Source organism: Micromesistius poutassou, assembly GCF_964030765.1.
Source record: "Micromesistius poutassou genome assembly, chromosome: 20".
In the NCBI taxonomy this organism is placed as follows: Eukaryota; Metazoa; Chordata; class Actinopteri; order Gadiformes; family Gadidae; genus Micromesistius; species Micromesistius poutassou.
Window position 1 is genome coordinate 7,108,718 of NC_140290.1, and position 7,931 is coordinate 7,116,648.

Genomic DNA, 7,931 nt, shown 5'->3' on the forward strand with positions numbered 1-7,931 from the left:
TGTGATGCAGTGGCTTCCACAACTCCAAAAGGCGCCTGTAAGTGATGTTGTCGTTTTGGCTAACGTCCTGTCCGCTTTCGCAGTGAGCACTCGCCCTACCTCCTCCCCACGTCATCACATGAAAGCAGGCCTTGCCCGACACCTGTCTCTGTTTCCTGGCAGCGTTATTTCCCTTCCCTCAGCCGTGGTTTTTTTCATCTAGTTATGTTAAGCCATTCCTCAGAGCGAAGGAATCAGTAACTTCCCCTGTTCTGCCGTTTCCAGTCAACGCCGAAAGCCTGCCGCCTGCCCGTGAACACGCAGAAAGCTCTGCCTCTTTGTGGAGCTCTCGCTGCTGATTGGATGAAGTGGGGAACGGGATACTAGATACTTTTACTTTCCGTTTACTGCAGAGCAGAGGGACTTGGCGACCTGTGTTACTGAACAAACACGCTGTAACAGTGATGGCTGTCAAAATATAGCTATTTTACACTTATTTTAACATAAATATTGCTTAGGGCACATTTAATCCAATGCATATTAGGTGGAGGAGGGGCACGCCGACACGACTTGTGGGGACAGCTAAAGAGGGAAGGGGTGGCATTAAAGACTCACTGCTGGCTATTGGCAGCCCGCAAGTGATGGTCAAGGTCTCTGCTGTTTGACTAGCAACCACGGCTAAAACGGTACAACACATATACTCCTCCACTCAGCCAAGGGTTTAATTATGAGGACCTGGTTTGATTTAGATTTTCTTTTTTTGATTTCCTCAGTTTGAGCTGTGCTGCAATAGAGTGCACTTTAGAAGTCTATTTGATGAAAGGATGATTACTGCAAATGATTCATCCAATATAAAGGTAAAATGTGTGGGTCGTGTAAAAGGGGATACATAATACGACCATTATTTTTTCTTTTCTTCAAATTTCATTATAAGATACGCTGTATTTAAGGCAACCTCATTTTGCGTTTGGTTTTGAAACTGTTGTCCCCAGCTCCAAGCATATGTCATTCAAGAGCATACAGTATAACTTATTCTATGGTGTAGTAGGCTGTCTGTGATATGTCTGACTGGCTTCGCTCCAGCAGATATTCTATCTCCAAACCCCTACTGCTTTCTCCCACCCGCTGCTTCTTCTCAAGGACCTCTGACTCGGCAGAAAAAATACGCACCGGCTATTTATTTCTTAGGGAAATTCTTCTTCTTTCAGTTTTTTAAATTTGTTATATTGTGAAGTATCATCCATTATCACTCCCACGCCCGTCCTTGCTTTCGTTCTTCTGTCTGTTGTGGTTCTCTCTCTCTCGTTTATGTTTTGCTCTCTCCCTCCATCCATCTCATATCCTCTATATTCTCAGCTTCTTTCTCTCTGCGTCAGTCCATCAATACCCGAAGATGCAATAAAATGCAGTAAACTTTCCCCTCTGCCCTTCTGCCTCTCTCTCTCTCTCTCTCTCTCTCTCTCTCTCTCTCTCTCTCTCTCTCTCTCTCTCCCTCTCTCTTCTCTCTCTCTCTCTCTCTCTCTCTCTCATGGTGTTGTTGTAACCGCATCACCCCATCTTTCTCTTTCTGTCCCTCTACCTCCAATGGACCTTTTCTCTTTGATCATTCATTCCCCCCCTCCCCCCTCTCTCTCCCCTGAATCTCTCTGGGGTCGTCTTTCTCCATCTATTTCATTCAAGATTTATCTAGTCTAGTAATTACACTGCATGCACGCACATGCACACACACACACACACACACACACACACACACACACACACACAAAGATACAAATAGATGCATACAAACGTATATAAATGTATATGCTCAAACACACCACACACACAGCACAGCTGGACACAGGGGTTAGTAGAGGTAGCCACACAGTCCTCCAGCATTGTAGTACCTCTGTCTCACCAACCAGGGGCACTGTGGCTCTGTCAGAGAGAGAGAGAGAGAGAGAGAGAGAGAGAGAGAGAGAGAGAGAGAGAGAGAGAGAGAGAGAGAGAGAGGCTGGATGCTGCGCTATGGCGAGAGAGATGAGAAGGCTAGGATACAAGGATAATGTTGTGTGTTTGGTGTGCGTGAGAGAGAGTTTTGTACAATAGCTTAACAAAGCAGACTTGCATCTCAATTGCATACCTTAATGCGATTACATTTACGAAATGGTAAACAAACAGTGCACACATTTGGAATGTGTGTGTGTGTGTGTGTGTGTGTGTGTGTGTGCCTGGATGGTATCATATATATATATATATATATATATATATATATATATATATATATATATATATATATATGTGTGTATGGAATCACACACACATAAAAGCAAACACATTCACGCACACATATTACAACAAACTTATCTTGCTGATAGTCAAGCCCACAGTGGATAGTTAAAAGTATATATAGAGTTGGGGAGGCTGGTCCCCCTGCTTTGGGTGGACTCTAATACTTTTTAACTTTACTTTGCTAACTAGCTGACATGCTTACTTGCAGTGGACAATGGTAGACTGACGTTCTTTGTGAGTATTGTGTGTAATATTAATGTGTAGCGTTGTGTGTCATGATATCAGACCAGAAGGTTGTTGCTGTCTTGTTTCATCCCAGACAAATAATTTATGTGTCACACACATACACACACACACACACACACACACACACACACACACACACACACACACACACACACACACACACACACACACACACACACACACACACACGTACACACGTGCATGGCCCTGCACAGAGGTGTGCTCACTTTGAAAAATGTTATCAGCCCAGGGCATGTTTCTTTCAGCAACCAGTGTGGCACGAGTAAAAGGCCAGAGACATGATGTACACACACACACACACACACACACACACACACACACACACACACACACACACGTTCTGTGCTCACAGCTCCCACACACTGGCTGACCCGAGATCATTGTATTTCTCATCTTGTCATCACCTTCTCTCTTTGTCTCACACACTCTCTCTAACACACACACACACACACACACACACACACACACACACACACACACACACACACACACACACACACACACACACACACACACACACACACACACAAATGTAATGTTTGTCTTCTTCCTCTCACTGCCTCTCCACCTACTCCACCTAATCCCTCCATCTTTTACACATTTCATGCCCCTCTTGCTCTGTCTCATGTCGGTCTCCCCTTGCACATGTCCACATCACAATGCAGCTCTATTCTTTTATTATCTTTTATTTTTCTGTACTGCTAAAACAGTAGACAACAGTATACCAAAGACAACGAATCATCCGACATATGCAAACCAGCATGTACGACAAGTACAAATAAAGTGAGCAGGACCAGAATAAGGGGAAAAGTAACACGAATAGAAAGAAAGACCAGAAACTACAGCAAAGGTGTAGGAATTATTCATACAAAGACCTTGAGAACAGCAGGTACAGTATCTGTCTGCACTGTTCTTTTGGGGGGGGGGGGGGGGGTTTGTCCAGCAATTTACACTAATTTACACTCCTCCTCTATACCTCATAAAATGGAGGGGGGCATGAATCTCAAACTTTTACTCCAAAAGTATAAAATACACTCGCCGTCCGCCATTGGCTGCTCTGCGTGCGTCACCGTGCCGGGTTTGAATGAGGATGGATCCCATAAGAAGAAGAGGAGTGCTGACACGTCAGCCCTGACATCCTCCAGAACCGGCCTCCTTGAAGGGAACATTGCTGGTTCCTATACCCAGGAATGGGTGTTGAAGTAGTGGGAGAAGACACCCACACACACACACACACGCACACACACATGCCCCTTTGATCGCTGGGTGAATACATTATCACATTGAGTTTTAGTCTGATGCCAGCAAATGTGGTCTAAAGACTCCCACTTTTTTTTGGGACGCGCTCAGCTAACGTCTATACCAAGAGGATTCTTCAGACAAGCGAACGGCTCTGTAATTCCACGAGCAGCTGGCTGTGTGGAGATTTAGGGGGAAAAGATGATTTATTTCGTGAGTAAATAGTGGGAAAATGAAGAGAAAACAGCAGGTTCCTGGTGGGGTTTGGAGGCGGTGGCAGAATGAGGCCACGCAGTATGCTGCTCCGTGCTTGTTTTTCCCCTCCTGAACCTAACCTGTCCCGACGTCTCTTTCTCCCCCCTAATGTATCGGGTGCTTTTGAATGACCATGGAAGCATTCTGATACACACCGTTGTGTATTAATAAACAGGGGTTGTGACTCCCAGTCAAAAGGCTGTGGATTCCAACCCATTCGTCCGCAGTCAACCTGTAGATCGAGTTGCCCCCATTGGACCCCTACCTGCTCCTGCGTGACTCACGTCTTACACCTTCTACAAATGGCTTCGGGGGCGATCAAGCATCAAACGATGCCACCTGAATAAGTCCTAGAGATGGCTTTTACCGTGTTGCGTTAATCACGTGTATGGGCCTCTTACATGTCAAGCACCTGTGCTCCGACGCTGTGGAGGAACGACGGAGACAGGCTGGAGATGGTCTCAGTAGATGGCACTGTTGCTGTATCTGTATCAAACACTTGGAAATGCGCACACACACACACACACACACACACACACACACACACACACACGTTCTAACTGATAAATACCCTTATGCACGAACCCCTTTAATACACCAAGTAAGACGCTTATACATTTGCGCACATGCACACACACACACACACACACACACACACACACACACACACACACACACACACACACACACACACACACACACACACACACACACACATACACACACACACACACACACACAGACACAGACACAGACCCTGTTTCTATCAGTGAGTCTTTTAGTGCTTCACAGACACATGCATTAGTGCTATGTGCGTTTATTCACTGTAATGTATTGTTATGAGAAAAACAGACAGATCGCCCCTCACACTAAATCTCATTCTCACAGCAACCGAAGGATGGAAAAAACGGATAATAATATAAAACAGATCCCCCCCCCCCTTCACCCACCCCCAGAGTCACACACTCACACACACACACACACACACACACACACACACATGCACACATCAATATACACACACACACACACACACACACACACTCACACACGGCAAACAGACACACACACAGATGCACACAAACACACATAAAATAAACACACGGCCCACATAAAGGCACACACACGCACGCTTTGTAAGATACATACAATTGTAAACAGTGCAGTATATAACCTTGAATTACTGCAGCAATATCAGTGTGGTTCAAATAGATTTGGGCACTGGCTAGAGAAAGAGCGAGCGAGAGCTAGAAAGAGGCAGAGAGAGAGAGAGTGAGAGAGAGTAATAGAGAGCGGCAGAGAGAGGCAGAGAGAGAGAGAGAGCGATATAGAGAGGCAGAGAGAGAGAGAGTGAGACAGAGTTATAGAGAGCGGCAGAGAGAGACAGAGAGAGAGAGAAGCGGAGAGAGAGAGAGGCAGAGATAGAGAGAGCAAGGGTGCCCAGGCTGATATGGAGCACATCTCCCTACCTCACACACACAACGCAGCATGGTACCAACTGCCAACTCTTGCTGCAGTATTCTATTGTTGGCCATTGAACAACTCAAAATGTGCAATTGAAGATGAAGTGCCTGGCCCAAGGGTAATTTAAGTGGTTGGATGAAATACTTGGCAGGCCCGGGGTTTGGATCCCAGGCCTGACACTGGTGGGTGGGGTGGGGTGGAGGGGGGGGGGGGGGTGGAGTTACTGTAGAATGGCTGGGAACAATGATGCTGCTGTCACTGATGCAGGTCTGTCTTGATGGATGAGGCTATATGCTGGTCTCGGCTATAGGCTGGAACAGGCTATATGATGGAATAGGTTATAGGCTGGAACAGGCTATATGATGGAAGAGGTTATGGACTGGAACTGGCTATATGCTGGTCTTGGCTATAGGCTGGAACAGGCTATATGTTGGAAGAGGTTATGAACTGGAACAGGCTATATGATGGAAGAGGTTATAGGCTGGAACAGGCTATATGATGGAATAGGTTATAGGCTGGAACAGGCTATATGATGGAATAGGTTATAGGCTGGAACAGGATATATGCTGGAAGAGGTTATAGGCTGGAACAGGCTATATGATGGAATAGGTTATAGGCTGGAACAGGCTATATGATGGAAGAAGTTATAGGCTAGAATAGGCTATTTGCTGGAAGAGGTTATAGGCTGGAACAGGCTATAGACTAGACCAGGTTATGCTGGGTGAGGTTAAAGACTGGCCTAGGTCATCCATACACTACCATTGGATGAGACCATAGACTTGAAGAGGCTGTAGGCTGTACAGGGCTTAATGCCGGAAGGCACTAGAGAGATCCCTTACAGAGATGATTGATTGCGGGCCCCTTGTGGGGGTTAACCTTCCAAAGGCCCCTCGTTTTCTGGATGTGGACAGACCCTTCAGCCCTCCAACTTGTGGAGCCTATCACGTTGTCTCCTGCGATCCTTGCATGCAAGAGAAGTGTGTAGTCTTGGAGATTTTGTGTTTTGATCGTTACAAACACCTTGATCGGGATTATGAGGGAGGCCGTAGCTCAGGAGGTAGAGCGGCTTGGCTGGTAACCGGAAGGTTGCTAGTTCGATCCCCGGCTCCTCCTAGCTAAGCGTCGTGGTGTCCCTGAAAAAGGTACCTGCCCCGAACTGCTCCCGACGAGCTGGCTGTTGCCTTGCATGGTTGGCATCGCCGTCAGTGTGTGGACGTGTCCACGAATGGGTGAATGTCAGGCAGTATCGTGAAGCGCTGATGATGAAAGTGCTATATAAATGCAGTCCATTTACCATTCAGCTCTGTGACGTTGCCAAGCTGTTCAGGAACCTTCTCACCCGCCGCATGGAACTCACACACCTCTTCATGTGAGTCACTTAGCGCCGCCATACTTGTTTCTGCCCTCCGACCTCCCTGGCAAGCCCAGCTGAATGTTTGCAGTAATCTTTTTTAATTAATTCAAACGATATCCCCGCATTAAAAAAAAAAAAAACACACACACACACACACACACACCGGAAAGGCAAAGCGTTTCGCCCACAAACACATTCATCAACATCCGAATATCCTTAAAAAGTTTAAGCGCACGGACCCCGCACCACCAGAACAGAGGGAAAACTACGACTAAAGCAGTTCATCTTTGGCCCGGGGCCAGGAGAAAAAAAATGACCCCTAACAACCACAAGAAGAAAAAAAGAGAAAGAGAGAGGAGCGGGGAGAAAGATGTATCACCACCCAGAGTGGCTTCAGATGAGTCATAGTTTAGGAAGCCAGGCTTGCTGCCAGTATTTAACATCACGGCAGCAGGGGGAACGGAGAGAGAGAGAGAGGGAGAGAGAGAGAGAGAAAGAGAGAGAGAGAGAAACCCGGCCGAGGCAACCCATTAGAATCCTAATCCCGGGCGTTAAGCACTGCTCTGTTTCAGTTCTCCCTGCAGACCACCGGCCTCACCCCGTCGGCGGCGGGGTCTCGCCAGGGCCTGCCTCTGGTTCCCTTGAGCAGGGCAGCACTGAGGCTGTCGGAGGCCACAAACGGGCGGCCAGGGTTGCTATGTGCGTCGCATATATATATATACACGCGGTTAAACCGGCCAGGCCTGAAGGGCGAGTCCGGGAAGCTGGTCACCAAGCGAGACGGGTTTATAAAAACCAGCGCAGTAAAACAGACAGGGTCGGATGGACACCAGGTGGAAACCACAACGTCGTCTCTTAAAGACCCCCAATAAAGACAAGTCCCTTGTTCCGCATTCAGACGGCCCCCGACGCCGTCACTTGTAGCGTTTTATCGGTACAGCAGGTCAGCAGTTAGCGTATGGCGTGGTTAATGCGCTGTGTCGCCGTAGCTCCGTGCTGTCACTTGGGATATCGTAGCGGGTGAGTGTACGGGGGAGAGGGGGAGGGGTGGGGGAGGACTTGTCCCCCCCCAAGCCTTCACCCGATCCCCGATCCCCGCTGC